This window comes from Pseudopipra pipra, chromosome W (assembly GCF_036250125.1).
Source record: "Pseudopipra pipra isolate bDixPip1 chromosome W, bDixPip1.hap1, whole genome shotgun sequence".
NCBI lineage: Eukaryota > Metazoa > Chordata > Aves > Passeriformes > Pipridae > Pseudopipra > Pseudopipra pipra.
Window position 1 is genome coordinate 36,483,204 of NC_087580.1, and position 14,690 is coordinate 36,497,893.

General features: G+C 55.4%; 1 pseudogene; it reads right to left on the reverse strand.

Moving 5' to 3' along the window:
* Positions 1 to 14,690, reverse strand: part of LOC135405017 (zinc finger protein 11-like) — a 269,730-nt pseudogene that overhangs the window by 89,965 nt on the left and 165,075 nt on the right.

Below are 14,690 nucleotides of genomic sequence, written 5' to 3' on the forward strand. Positions count from 1 at the left end.
AATCCAGGGGCCGGTGGGACACTGGGGAGCCTCTTGGAGCCAAGGGAACTGTGGGATATTCTGGAACGTTATGGAATCCAGGAGCCATTGTGACACTGCAGGGCCTCATGGAACCAAAGGAATCCTGGAGAGATAGTGGAAACTCAAATCATCAGGGCCATTGTGATGCTCCAGAACCTCATGCAACCAAGGCTCCATTGTGACACTGCAGGGCCTCATGGAACCAAAGGAACCCTGAGAGTTTTTGCTACCTCATGGAAACAAGGGGCCGTTTCTGGAAGGATGCTCTGCTCTGATAATACCTAAACAATGGTCAGAGAATGCAAACAATGCAAGCTCTCTGTGATGAGTTACTGCTGGAGTCAAGGTGCTGTTTTTAATGTTGAATTCTGCTAAATCCAAAATGCTTCATGAAACTTCAAACATACATCCTGCTTTCTGAAGCAGGATTTGACAGATAAGCTGCTCCCTGGCCTGCAAATATGTCTGGCAGTCAAATTATTGATAACTATAAAAGCCCCATCCAACTGTCATGTGGCAGATTCTTCCACAGACTTCCTTGAAGTGTGTGCAGCTTCTGCCATGAAGCAGGAACAGCTCTTCATGGTCACTGCCCAGGGGTTGGGTGGAAGAAAAAGAATTACCCCTGTCGTCGTGTGATGAGTTACCTCAATCTCTGCTTCAGGATTGTTTCTTTTTGCTGGCTTTGATCCAATTACTTTAATAGAATGACTTTGATAGACTGCACTGTCCTATCTTACACTATACTGCTAGGAGTTTTTGGCTTTTATACTGTATGGTAAATAATTCTCTTTAAGGTCTTTTTTCTGTTCATTTGCCTGATCAATTGTCTATTCATTTGTAATAATAAATCATTCATTTTATAGATATATTTCTGATTTGCCATCTCTAAAACCTGCAGGACAAAGTGATTGAATCACACCTCTAGAATTCCTTCAGTTGAAACCAAAATCTGAGCCTGAGATTGGATCCAGCCACCCCCAGGCTCCTCTCTAAGAAGGACTTTAGAAAGCAAAGGGGTCTTTTGTGCACCTCGTAGCTCAAAGAGACGGCTTCTGCCATCGACTTTGTCTAAGCCTTCCACCCCCCCAGCCCCAAGCCGTGACATATGGGCATGTCTTGTGCATGCAGTGCAAACATGGACTCCTGAGCTGGTCATTTGATGTCCCTCCTTGGAGGGAAGAACAAGCCCAATGGCCTGGGGTGAGAGGCCAGTGCTGGGAGCGGCGCTGGCTGTGCCAGGGCACTGCTGGGTGCCCCCACCCTGAGCACTCCCACCCTTGTGCTGGTCACTGCTGGTTTCCTCTGCAGGGCGTTGTGTTGGGCACATCCTGGAGGGCAAAGTGGAAAGCAGATGGAAGCTTTGAGGCCCTGGCCTGAGGAGATGCCCCTGCAGGATGGCAGTGCTGCTGCAGAGGTCAGCTCTGTGCCAGCAGTGCCCGTGGCTGTCCCTGCCTGCAGTCCCTGGACAGTCCTGCAGCAGGACTGGGACCCACTGCCAGAGCACTGAGGCCTCCAACAACACAGGGCTCTGCAGGACAGTGTGGAAGGGAAGGGAGAGGAGGCCATGGAGGAGAAGGGCTGCTGCTCCCTGGCAGTGCTGCTCTGCTGGGACTCTTTTCTGGCCCAGCTCTGCACAGAGGCCCCGACCCTGCAGCTGCAGAGAAGTCAGAGAGGAAAGATGTCAGGCAAACAAGCCAAGGCAGAGTTCTTTATTTGGTTGAATCAGACAGTGAGTACAATTCCCAATTTGTACAGCCTCTGGGCTAGGCTAGAAAGGCAAACACTGAATTGAAAATGGTGTTTATATATAAAATGATATTTATATATATCCTTATAGATATAATTATAGATATACAGATTTTTTGATGTGAACAAATTCTCACAAAAATAACACTCCTATCAGAAGTAAAAAATAGAGAAGGTATGGTGGGCCGTTAATGAAGTCCATAACAGGATTGGCCTTTAATGAGGTACATAACATGCAGAAGAAGGAGAGTTTATTGATTCTGAAAAACAGCCAGTTATCAGTTTCCTCAGGGCATCCTTGAGCTCCTGGTTCCTCAGGCTGTAGATGAAGGGGTTCAATGCTGGAGGAACCACTGAGTACAGAACTGACAGGGTCAGATCCAGGGACAGGGAGGAGATGGAGGGGGGCTTCAGGTAGGCAATGAATAACGTGCTGACAAAAAGGGAGACCACGACCAGGTGAGGGAGGCACGTGGAAAAGGCTTTGTGCCGTCCCTGCTGAGAGGGGATCCTCAGCACAGCCCTGAAGATCTGCACATAGGAGAACACAATGGAAACAAAACAACCAAACATTAAACAGGCAATAACCACAGTGAGCCCACGTTCCCTGAGGTAGCCTGACTGTGAGCAGGAGAGCTTGAGGATGTATGGAATTTCACAGAAGAACTGGCCCAGGGCATTGCCCTGGCACAGGGGCAGGGAAAATGTATTGGCTGTGTGCAGCAGAGCAATGAGAAAGGCAGTGGCCCAGGCAGCTGCTGCCATGTGGGCACAAGCTCTGCTGCCCAGGAGGGTCCCGTAGTGCAGGGGTTTGCAGATGGCAACGTAGCGGTCGTAGCACATGATGGTGAGGAGGAAATACTCTGCTCCAAGAAAGAAGACAAGCAGAAAGGCCTGTGCAGCACATCCCTTGTAGGAGATGGTTGTGGTGTCCCAGAGGGAATTGTGCATGGCTTTGGGGACAGTGGTGCAGATGCAGCCCAGGTCTGTGAGGGAGAGGTTGAGCAGGAAGAAGCCCATGGGGGTGTGCAGGTGGTGGTCACAGGCTACGGCGCTGAGGATGAGGCCGTTGGCCAGGAGGGCAGCCAGGGAGATGGCCAGGAAGAGCCAGAAGTGCAGGAGCTGCAGCTCCCGCCTGTCTGCAAATGCCAGGAGGAGGAACTGGGTGAGGGAGCTGCTGTTGGACATTTGCTGCTTCTTAGCACAGGGTCTGTTCAAAAAAGGAAAGGACAGGGAACAGTTAAGACAGACCTCTGTGAAAAAGCCACTCCATTTCTACAAGAAATCAATGTGTCAAATGTCACCAAATGCACTGCCAAGCAGTCAGTTTTGCTCTGCTCCAAGGGGGAAATGGAATTTTTTGGTAGAGCTCTCTCACACACAAGGAATGTCAGATGTAAGAGACCTTGAATACAAAAGTTCCATCTCTACTGTAATGAATCAGAAGAGCTGGGGCTGCAGAGCAGAAACTTAGTCTGAGCTTAGAATAATTGTACCTGTGTTTTCTATTTCTACCATCACACCTGGGAAAGTTCTTTTCCACTGCAGGAATCTTCATTTCTATTGCCCAGCACACAGTGCCCAGCAGAGCTGCAGGGAAGGGCCCCCAGAGCTGCCTGAATGCCCCCTCCCCAAGGCCTTTGGGCGCTCTTGCCCCCCACTCCCTGCCCAGGGCTCTACTGCCTGGAGCTGTCCCTGCCAGCAGCTGCTTCCCTGGGCCCAGGGCTGAGAAAGTGACACTGATGGGTCTATAAGGCAGTTTCAATGTCTGACACTCTCAGGTTCAATCTCCTCTAATCTAACAGAGTTCAAGTTGCAGTGTCTCCTCCTGTGCTCAGAGATTCATTTCCCTGTTTCAGTCAGCACCCAGACAACCCAGAGTATAACTCTGAAAGAACTGGTTCATTCTCTTTAAGGTACCTCCTGTCTGTCTGTGCCTTTTGCAAATACCTTCTGGGAAATTTCCTGCTTTGATCTGGAGCTGTGACCAGCCCTCATCCCTGCAGCACACTTTGGAGATCAGAAGGACTCTGCCCTGCTCTGCCCTCCCAGGAGTTGTTCCTTCCCCACAGCCCTTCTCCCCCAGCCCCGTGGCAGCTCCTTGGCCGGGCTGAGAGCTGACCCTGGCAGGCAGCAGAGTCCCTGCCCCAGCACACAGAGCCCTGGGGGCAGGACCCTGCTCTGCACCACAGCCCTGGGCACCCCTGGCTGCACCCCCACCTTCCCACCCCACAGCCAGCCCTGCCACAGGGAACCTTCTGGCCCTGGGCCTCTGATGGGGCAGCAGCAAGTCCTGCTCTGCAGCAGCTTCTCCTGCTGCACCCCAGCAAATCCAGCAGAGCCATCCTGACAGCTCCTGCCACTGCTGCCATTTGGCAGCTGGGAGAGGCACTTGCAGGAACTCACCTGCACTGCTCTGCAGCCAGAGCCTGACCGTGGCAAAGGGCTGGCAAGGTTCCTGCCCTGAGCAGCTCTGCCCTGTCCTCCCAGCCCAGGATCCCTTGAACCTCCTGCTCCCTTCTCCTGTCTGCCCTTGCTGCCTGCAGCTCCTGCCCTGCTCTGCCATATGGCCACTTCCCCTGCACTGCAGCAACTGGGAGAGTCCTGCTGAAAGATCCTAGAAGCTGTGGGATGTGCCAGCTTTAGGAGATGCCTCCAGGAAGGCAAGTTGAACTTTCCTACAACCAGAGAAATCTTCATTCAAATGCTGGGAAGGTTTCTCCTGTAGTGAGAGCTCAGTCACCTCCCAGCCCAGGCTGCCTCTCATCTCTGTCCCTTCTCTCCTGTGCCCTGGGTGCTGCTGGCAGTGCCCTCAGCCCTGCTGGGCTGTGCAGAGGAGCTGCTCACCAGCAGAGCTGTCTCTTTGAAGCTCTTCTTGCTTGCCAGGAGCTCCCTGTGTGTCAGGAGCCTGGCCCAGCTCAGCAGCACAGCAACAGCCCCAGGCAGCCCTTGCTCTGCCCCTCTGGGCTCCCTCCAGCTGTCCCTGGGGCTCCAGGGAAACCTGCTGGCACACAGCTGAAGGAAATAATGATGTGCCTTCTCTCACTTGGGCACAGACACTTCTTTTAGCACTGTCATTTCTCCAAACACACACAGAGTTCAAGAGTCCCCTTTTCATGTCCCATCATTAGACAGGAAACCCAGACAGTGCCCAGGAGGGATCTCCTTCACCTGCACTGAGGGAAGGGATTCAGCTGAGTCAACAGAAGTGTCTCATTGTGGCTCTACAGACCTGGGGCCAGAAGGACACTCAGCTCCCCCCACAACCCCCATGGGCTGGGATTCCTCCTGCCCCACTTCAGTGGGCCCAAAACAGGCCCCTGCAGGTGACTCCTTGTCCCAGCTCCCATGGCAATGAAGGAAGACCAAAGCCAGGCGTGACCTGCTGGGACACAAAGCCCTGGTTCCTTCTGAGGGGCCTGAGGTGACCGAGATTCCTGCTGGGAACTGCAGGCTCCAATGGATCAGTTCCTAGGGACAGGGCAGCAGCTGTGGGATCTTCTTGGAGGCTGCTGGGACATTGCTTTGGCCAACTTCAGTGGCAGAAGGGGCCCACATGTAGGACAGGGGAACCTGTCACTGTTCCTTCTGTCCAGGGCAGCCCCTAGAGGTGTTCAGATGACCAAATGGAGTCAGGTGGCACAGGGAGAGAGGTCTCTCTGCTGTTCTTTCTCAGGGTATTTTCTACATGTCCTCAGAGTACAATGGCAGTTGTCTCCTGGACATCCCTTCACTGCTGAACCTCATTCAGGGCAGCTGAGCCTGGATTGAACAGCCAAAGAGGGGCCTGTAGTGCCAGGGGAGGTGCCAGGGCTCTGCAGCACAAGTGCAGCAGCTGCCATGGACAGCACAGGGCCTGTGCAGAAAGCCCGTCCCCATTCCCAGCAGTTGTGGGACAGGCACCACCCAGGGCTTCTCAGACACATTGGGGGCCTTTGGGGTAGGGAGTGAATCCCAGCCCTGCAGGGACACAAAGGCTGTCCCTTCTCTGCCCAGCCAAGGCCGGGCCAGGCACGAGTCCAAAGCACATCAGCCCAGGCTGTCCACACTTGTTTCCTTCCTCTGCTGGCTCTTCTCTCCCCCAGCATTTCAGCAGCATGTGCTGATCTCCTCAGGGATCAGGCCTGGGATTTTCCCCCTGGGCCTGAGTCCCAGCACGTCCACCCCCAAGGCCATTGTCAGCAAAGCCTCTGCACAGCCCAGCTCTCGGGGCTTTCAGAGCAGCTTTCCCCACTGCAAGTCTGTTCTTATCCCGGTGCCCCCACTGAGGGGCTGCAGCCAGACAGGCCCCAATGCCCTGCATGTGGGGCACAGGCAGGAGGAGCTGCAGCCCCAAGTCTCTCTTCATTCCACTTGCAGGCAATAACAGCCCAGGCCTGCTGAGACAGTTCCCAGGTTGCAGGTCTGTGACGTGTTGGGAGAGAAGGTCAAGGAGACACAGGACAGAAAGAGCAGGAGAGAGGTGTCCTCAGTAGGAAGGAGCTTCTGGGACCTGTGGAGCTGCTCTAGGGGATGAACAACTTGGGTGAACTTTTGTGGGTGAGGGTCAGAGGAGAGACTGGTTTGGGTGACATTGTGGAGTGAGACAAAGAGCCCATTCAAGTTGGCTTTGATAACCCTGGAATTCACTGGAAAGGCACCACGACAGGATGGAAAGAGTCCCAGAGGTTTCTGCAGAGTCTTGGTGAAGATACCCCTTGGGACACAGGCCTTTAAAGCACAGCTGCCAGGTTGGTGGACGACAGGGAGGTTCATCTGCATCTGCTTCTCTCCAAGAGGAACCAAAAGATTACCATAGTAACTGACCTTAGCAATGGGAATATATGGTGTTTGCCATGGTAACTGACTTCAGCAATGGGAATGTATGAGGGTTGCCATGGAAACCGACAATAGCAATAGAAATGTGTAACTGGCAGTAGCAATGGGAATGTATGGTGGTTGCCACAGTAACTGACCGTAGTGACGAGAATGTATGTATGGTAACTGACCATAGCAACGTGATGGTTGCCATGGTAACTGACCGTACCAATGGAAATGTATGATGTTTGCCACGGTTGCTGACCATAGCGACGAGAATGTATGGTGGTTGCCATGGTAACTGACCGTAGAAACGAGACTGTATGATGGTTGCTATGGTAACCGACCAAAACAGTGGGAATGTATGCTGTTTGCCATGGTAACTGATGGTAGCAATGGGAATGTATGCTGGTTACCATGGTAACCGACCGTAGTAATACAATGTATGAGGTTTGCCATGGTAAATGTCCGTAGCAGTGGGAGGTATGATGGTTGCCATGTGTCCTTGTTAGGACAGCTGGGACCGATTCATCACTGGATGGGTGTAGCCCAAAACTGTGTATTCTATAGCCTTCCATGCCATTTTCACAGAAACTGTTGTCAGTAGAGGCCTGTGAGGTGGGGGGGGATGTTCCTGAGCACCCTCATACCCTTTTATGGAATTCCCCACTTTGAGGGAAGGACGAAGCATCCTTTTATGGAATTCCCCGCTCTGAGGGAAGGACAAAGCATCCTTTTATGGAATTCCCCACTCTGAGGGAAGGATTGACCATTCCTGCCTGAACTGGAGAATATATAAACCTGGAGTTTCAGAACCTAACCACCACTCGTGGGATCCAGAGGAGGACTGCAGCTCACCGCTCTCAACCAGACTGAGACACCACCCTAAACTGGACTGCAATCCCCACTTTTGACCAGACTGCAAGAGCTCTCCCACCAGCAGGTTTTTCCCCTCTCCCTTTACTTTGGACTCAAGGGGGGGCCCAAGGAACACCACTTTGTTCATGCCCCAGGGTACTGGGTTATACATTTGGGTTTCGTGGGTTAAAACCAATTGTTTGTTTGTATAATTGTACTTACTGTATTATTTTAATAAATTGTTATTCTGACTTATAATCTCTCCTTTGAGTTGAGTTCATTTCCCCTGCTGGTTAAATCTTAAACCAGCACAAGGGGCCAGTACTGGACACAGCACTCCAGGTGGGGCCTCCCCAGTGCCCAGCACAGAGGGGCAATCAGTTCTCTGCTCCTGCTGGCCACACTCTTCTCCACAAAGGCCACGATGTCCTTGGCCTTCTTGCCCCCCTGGGAACACTCTGCCTCATATCCAGCCCCTGTCAAGCAGCACCCCCAAGTCCCTTCCTGCTGAGCAGCTCTCCAGCCCCTCTGCCCCCAGCCTGGAGCATTCCAGGGGGTTGTTGGGACCCAAGTGTGGGACCTGACACTTGGCCTTATTGATCCAGCCTGTCCAGATCTCTCTGCAGAGCCTTCCTGCCCTCCAGCACATCCACACTCACACCCAACGTGGTGTTGTCCACGACTTTCCTGAGGGGGCACTCGATCCCCTGGCCCAGATCACCCAGAACGATGTTAAACAGGAGCAGCCCCAACCCTGAGCCCTTGGGAACCCCACGAGTGACCGGCCCCACCTGGATTTCCTTCCATTCCCCACCACTCCCTGGGCCTTCAGACACTTTGTCACCCAGCAAACAGTTCCCTGGGCAAGCCATGAGCAGCCAGTTTGTGCAGGAGATGCTGGGGGAGATGGTGCCAAAGGCTTTCTGGAATTCCACAGAGACACATCCCCAGCCTTTCCCTCAGCTGCTGAGTGGGTCCTTTGTCAGAGAAGGAGATGAGGTTGGTCAGGCAGGACCTGCCTTTCCCAACCCCACACTGGCTGGGCCTGATCCCCTGGTTGTCCTGCCCCTGCCATGGGATGGCACTGAGGAGGATCTGCTGCATGGACTTCCCTGGTCCTGAGGTCAATGGGACAGGCCAGGAGTTGCCCAGATCCTCCTTTTGGCCCCTCCTGTGCATGGGCAGCCCATGTGCTTGTTGCCAGTCAGCTGGGACTTGTGCAGTTGTGCAGCACTGCTGGGGAATGAGTGAGAGTGGCTTGGCCAGCTCTTTCTCCAGCTCCCTCAGGACTCTTGGCTGCATCCCATGTAGGCCCAGGCACTTGGGGGGGTCTCATTGGCAGAGCAGGTCACTGACCATTTCCTCCTGCATTGTGGGGTTTCACTCAGCTCCCCATCAGCAGCTTCCAGCCAAAGCCTGCCTGCCAGGTGTCCAAGGGGTCAGTTCTGCTGCCCCTCCTTCCTTCCCCCACAATGGAAAACTCCCTCATTTTGGGTCCCTGTGCCCCAGACGGCTCCAACCACCACCTCACCCACCAGCCCCACAATCGTGGAATGCTTTGGCTTGGGATGGGCCTTCAAGATCATCTCAATACTCTCATAAGAAATAATTCCTTCCTACTATCTCCTCCAACGCTTCCCTCGATCCATGTGAAGCCACTGCCCATTGTCCTGTCACTCCAGGCCCTTGTCCATACTCTCTCTCCATCTTTCTTGTTGGCTCCCTTCAGGCACTGGAAGACCACAATTAGATCACCCCAGAGCCTGCTCTTCTCCTGCCTGAACAATCCCAGTTTTCTCAGCCCTGAGATATTTCTGAACCTCCCAGAATCCAGGGGCCATTGGGACCCTGCAGAACCTCCTGCATTCAAGTGCTCCTTGTGAAACTGCAGGCTCTCCTGGAACCCAAGGATTCCTGGAAGACTGCAGAGCTCACAGAAACAAGGGGCCACTGTCCCACTGCAGCTCCTTCTGAAACACAAGGGACCCTGGGACAATGGGAAATCTCCGAGAATCCAAAGGGCATTTGGGGTCTGCAGGGCATCATGGACCTAAAGGAACCTTTGGAGACTGTGGAAGCTCATGGAATCCAGGGGCCATTGGGACATGTGGGGCCTCCTGGAAGCAAAGGAACCCTGAGAATGTCTGTGGGAACAAGTTAAGGCAGCAGCAGCTGCATTCAGTTAATCAGGATCCAAAAGGAGTGTTTTGGCCTTGACTGGTGTTTTCCATCCAGAGAGTGCTGTTTGCCAAAGTGGAAAACCACTTGGAACGCTCTGCATGGCAGCCTGTGTTTTTGTCTGGTGGCTGAACACAGCCAGCACATGAGGGGAGGGGAATGTGTGGGATCAGGGCACTGCTTTGGGGCCATGCTGGGAATTCCAGTGGACTAAAAGACAAAGGCCAGATGCTGTTTCCAAAGGAACCCCAATGAAAGGAGGACGCTGGAAAGATGGGTGGACAAGTCTTGCAATGGAACTCTGTGTGTGCAGCCTCATTTTCTCCTTCAGTGCCCACAGGAGAGGGGGCAAAAAGTGGGGGTTGGGACCCAAAAAGAGTTCAGGGGGGAAATGGGGGATTGAGGGGACAATGGGAAAGTGGGAGGAATAGGGAAAAGGGTGGAAAAGGAGGGATAGTCTGGCAGGTCCCACAGTCCCATGGGGGTCTTTGGGCACAAGGGAGCTAGGAAATGGGGGGGGCAGGCCTTGAGCTTCCAACTTCCTGTGGGGTGCTGGTGGCTGCTGGATCCAATCTAAGCCTTGGATCATGGCAACAGTTTCAGATTAGAGGAATTACAGAGGTGTGACTGAATCACTTTGGTCCCCCAGGTTTTAATGATGGTAAATCAGATCTATTGATAGAAACAAATTTATTTAGAGATACAAATGATCAGAAAAGATCTTCATCACAAATAGTGCACAATATACACACTAAAACTACCAGGAGTAGAGGATAAGATAGGACAGTGCTCTACACTAAAGTAATTGTTGAAGCAATTCTACTCAAGCTGCCACAAAAGCAATAATTCTTAATTAGAGATGGATGGAACTCCCCCAGACCAACGCTCGGGGGGAGATCTCTGCTCTCAGCTTCCAGGAGTGACCTTGGGGGGTCCCCAGCCAAGGCAGGAATCTGCACACACACCCCTCCAAAAAGGGTTCTGTTTGAAGAAGCTGCCCCTGTGAAAGGGGACTGGTGGCCCATTCTGGTCCAAAGGGATGGACTGATAGTCACTGGACTCCAGGGGATGCCTCACTATCAGGGGGTTCATTCGGGGTGGAAGCAGCAGCCAAAGCTCTTCCCGCAGTCGGGGCACTGGAAGGGCTTCCCTCACTGGTGGGTCCGTTGGTGTTTGGTCAAATTGGAACTCTGGGTGAAGCTCTTCCCACACTCCCCACACTTGTAGGGCCTCTCACCGGTGTGGATGCGCCGGTGGGCGACGAGGTTGGAGTTCCGGTTGAAGCCCTTCCCACAGTCGGTGCAGCGGAAGGGCCTCTCATCCGTGTGCGTCCGCTCATGCAGGAGGACACTGGAGCTGCGCTGAAACCTCTTCCCACATTCCGAGCACTTGTAGGGCCTCTCCCCTGTGTGAATGCGCCGGTGGGTGACGAGGTCGGAGTTCTGGATGAAGTCCTTCCCACAGTCGGTGCAGCGGAAGGGCCTCTCATCCGTGTGCGTCTGCTGGTGCCTGAGGAGACTGGAGCTGGTGTGAAACCCCTTTCCACACTCCAAGCACTTGTAGGGCCGTTCCCCAGTGTGGATGCGCTGGTGCGTGAGGAGTTTAGAGCTGTCCCTGAAGCTCTTCCCACACTCCCCACACGTGTAGGGCTGTTCCCCTGTGTGGATCTGCTGGTGTCGTATCAGGTGGAAGCTCCTCCTGAAACTCTTCCCACATTCCAAGCACTTGAAGGGCTTTTTTCTAGAGGGAGGTTGCCTCTGGACTACGAGGTCAGAGGTCCTGCGGAAGCTCTGTCTGCCTTCCTGGCACAGGCTGGCTCTTTCCTCCTCAGAGCACCCTGGGATGGCTTTGGAGCCCCTCCTGCGGGGGGATCTCCGGCCCTTTTCCTCCCCGCTGCCTTCCTGCGCCGGGGAGCCCTTCAAAACGGCCTCTCCCACCAGGGTCTCACGGGGGGATTTGTCCTCCGGGCTCTCCGTCCTCAGCTCGGGGCCTGGGGCAGGAAGCAAGAAGGACAGGCAGGGGATTTGCCTCCGGCCCACAGGGAAGGCCAAGGACATCCCCCCAACTCCGGCCCCGGCAGGACGGCGGCGCCAGCGGGGTTGTCCTGCAGCCGGGGCCATGCTCGGCTGACAGAGCCAGCACAACACCCGCCCAAAGGGACACTGACTGCCTCCTCACCTGCCTGGGGGGCCCAAGGCATCTTCCTCTTCCTCGCAGCCTCCTCCTCCATCCGCCCAAGCTTTGGGAAGGACAAATCCTGATGGGGGGAAAACAAGGGCTGAGCGTGTTGGCTTGGGGGTTCCTCCTGCCCAAGTCCATCTCTAGAACTCACCAGGCATCTTGTGACCATAAAAACCTCCAAAACACCAAGATTCAGCCCAGAAAAACCCAAACCATCACAATTCAGACAAAAACTCCTCAGAAATAAGAAGACCCTCACCTACCCAAACTGCAAAAAGTTGAGATTCAGCTAAAAAAATACTCCAAAATATAAAGATTAGACCAAAAAAACTCTCCCAAAAACAAACTGGGGTGTGGGGGCAGCCTGGGAAACCAGGGCTTTGCTCCCTCGGCTCTGCAGGGGCTTCCCACGGGCTCTCAGCCTCCTTTGGGCATCCCCTATTCCGGTGTGGGCTCCTCCCGGGCTGCAGGGGGGTCTCTGCTCCATCCTGGACTCATCCACAGGTCACAGGCCCTTCAGCTCATGTTCACCCAGAGCTCAAGCCGGTTCTGTGGAGCAGTGATCCTCTGGCCTTCTGCCAGTGCAGGCACCTTGGCAGGGCTGTTCCTCGAGGTTCTCTGGCCCCCTGCCAGCCCAGGGCTGTTTCTTCAAACCACCAAACCACGTGTGCCAAACGCCCTGGTTGGTCAGTGCCAGCTGGGGGAGCGGGCACTCGGTGAGGGGATGAGAAAACTGCACCTGGGGCTGGGCTGAAAGAGGCTTCAGCACCACTTCTGATGGCCCATGGGCAGCATCTGGCTTCTTCCAAACAGAGAGATGGCACTTGTTCCTCTGCAGGGACCTAAGGGCAGCAGGGTGACTCCTGGTGCACAGATGGAATGGCAGAGGACCTGTTGGATCCCTTGGATGGATCAGCACTCAGGGATACAAACTGCCCTTAGGCTCAGGATGCAGCTGCCAGCACAGATTTCCCTGCAAAGTCTGCAGTGAGTAAAGCTCTGGAGAGGAGATTGTGCCCCATGGATAGGATTTCAGAGGGGCCCTCAGGTCCCCAGCAGGAATCAGCAACCAGGAATAGACACAAAAGGCCCTGCCAGAGATTTTGGGGGGAGTGTCCTGCAGGAAGGGACAGTGTCACCCCACCAGGGCGGGGCTGGCAAGTGGGAGGCTGCTCCAGGGCTCTGCAAGAGGCCTCGTGCTCTGCTCGGCCCCAGCACTGGCTGGTACCAACACCCCCGGCTGCCCCCGGCCCTGGGCAGCTCTGCTGCCACAGGCTGTGCCCTCAACGTGGCCCTGCAATGGCCCTGCCTGTCCCTCACCCGTGGCCCTGCCCGTGGCCCTGTCCCTTGGCTCTCTCTCTGCCAGCTCAGTGTGGGGCACACGGGCTGGGGGTCCCTCCCAAGCCCCCCGGGCAGCCGGCGTTGGCTGGGGGGATGTGAGGGCTGGGCCTGCTCAGCACAGCCCCGGCCTCGTGCCCAGCGCCTCTTTCCTGACCCACACAAGAGCTTCCCGGCCCCCCCAGGGCTCCCCTGCTGCTGCCTCTGCTCCTGGCCCTGCCTTTGCTGCTCCCTTGCCTGGGGCAGCGGCTGCAGGGGGGGGATGGCAGCAGCTTCAGCTCCACGGCACTTCCTGGGGGGAGCTCAGCCCGGGGGGGACGGGCAGGGACCTGATGGGGATGGACAGGGGCCCAGCAGGGACAGCCAGGGCCTGCAGGGGAAGGCACAGGGACAACTGGGACCCCCACACTGCCACCGCTGTCTCTGCCCCATTTTGCAGGCTCCGTGGCCAGGCACAGTTTGTGTTCCTGGGTGCCCACCATCTCAGCACTTGGAGACGCTCAAATCAGCGCCCGCAGCTCTGCAGCAAAGCCCCAGCTCACCTGGCACACAGGGGATGGACACAGAACCTTCTCAGGGATGGGCACTCACAGCTTTGTCTCTTCCCCACCACAGGGCTCTCCTTCCTCAGCAGCACCTCTGCCTTGCACTTATTCTCAGCCTCACCTCAGGGACAGCTCTGGGCTCACCTCCGCGCCACTTCTCAGCCTCACCTCAGGGCCTGGGCTCAAGGACAGGAACCTGCAGGGAGGGGACATCATGTGCAAGCTCAGGGCTGCCTGCTTGCACTGGCCTCGGGGCTTCTTTCTTCTTCTACAACCAGCCCAGAACCTATTCTGCTTTTCTAACATCACACTGGCCACACTCTGCCTCCTCTTCAGCTTCCTGTCCATCCACACTCCCAGCTCCCTTTCTGCCTGCCTGCTCTCCAGACACTCTGGCCCCAGCCCGGGGGGCTGACGGGGCTTCTTGTGGCCAAAGGGCAGGACCCGGCCCTTGGCCTGCTGGAACCTCATCCCCTTGCAATCAGCCCATGGATCCAGCTTGGCCAGGTCCCTCTGCAGAGCCCTCCTGCCTTCCAGCACATCAACACACCCCCAGCTTGGTGTCACCTGCACATTTGCTGATGAAATGCCTGGTTCTGCAGCAGCTGCAGATGCTCAAGGGGCAGCAGGACCAACTCAGGGGCCTGGGGGGCTTTGGGGTGCGGGAGGGTCCTGGGGGAGCTGGGGAGGGGCTTTGGGGATTGGGGGTACAAACCAGTACAGATCAGTACAGACCAGGACAGACCAGGACAGACCAGTACCTCCTCACTGCTCCCCAGAGCTCTCCTGGAGCTGGGCCACGTTGTCCTGGGACACCTGAGCCCCCCCAGTGCCCTCCCAGTACAGCCCAGTGCCCCCAGTACAGCCCACTGTGTTCCTGTCCCAGGGTGCCAGGGTGCCCCCCTCTTTGGGGGGGGGTTGGAATGGATTTGAGGGGGGGGGCTGGGGGAGATTTGAAGGGATCTGGGGGTTTGGATGGGGATTTGGGGGCGTTTAGGGGTCTTTTGGGTGTATTTGGGGGAG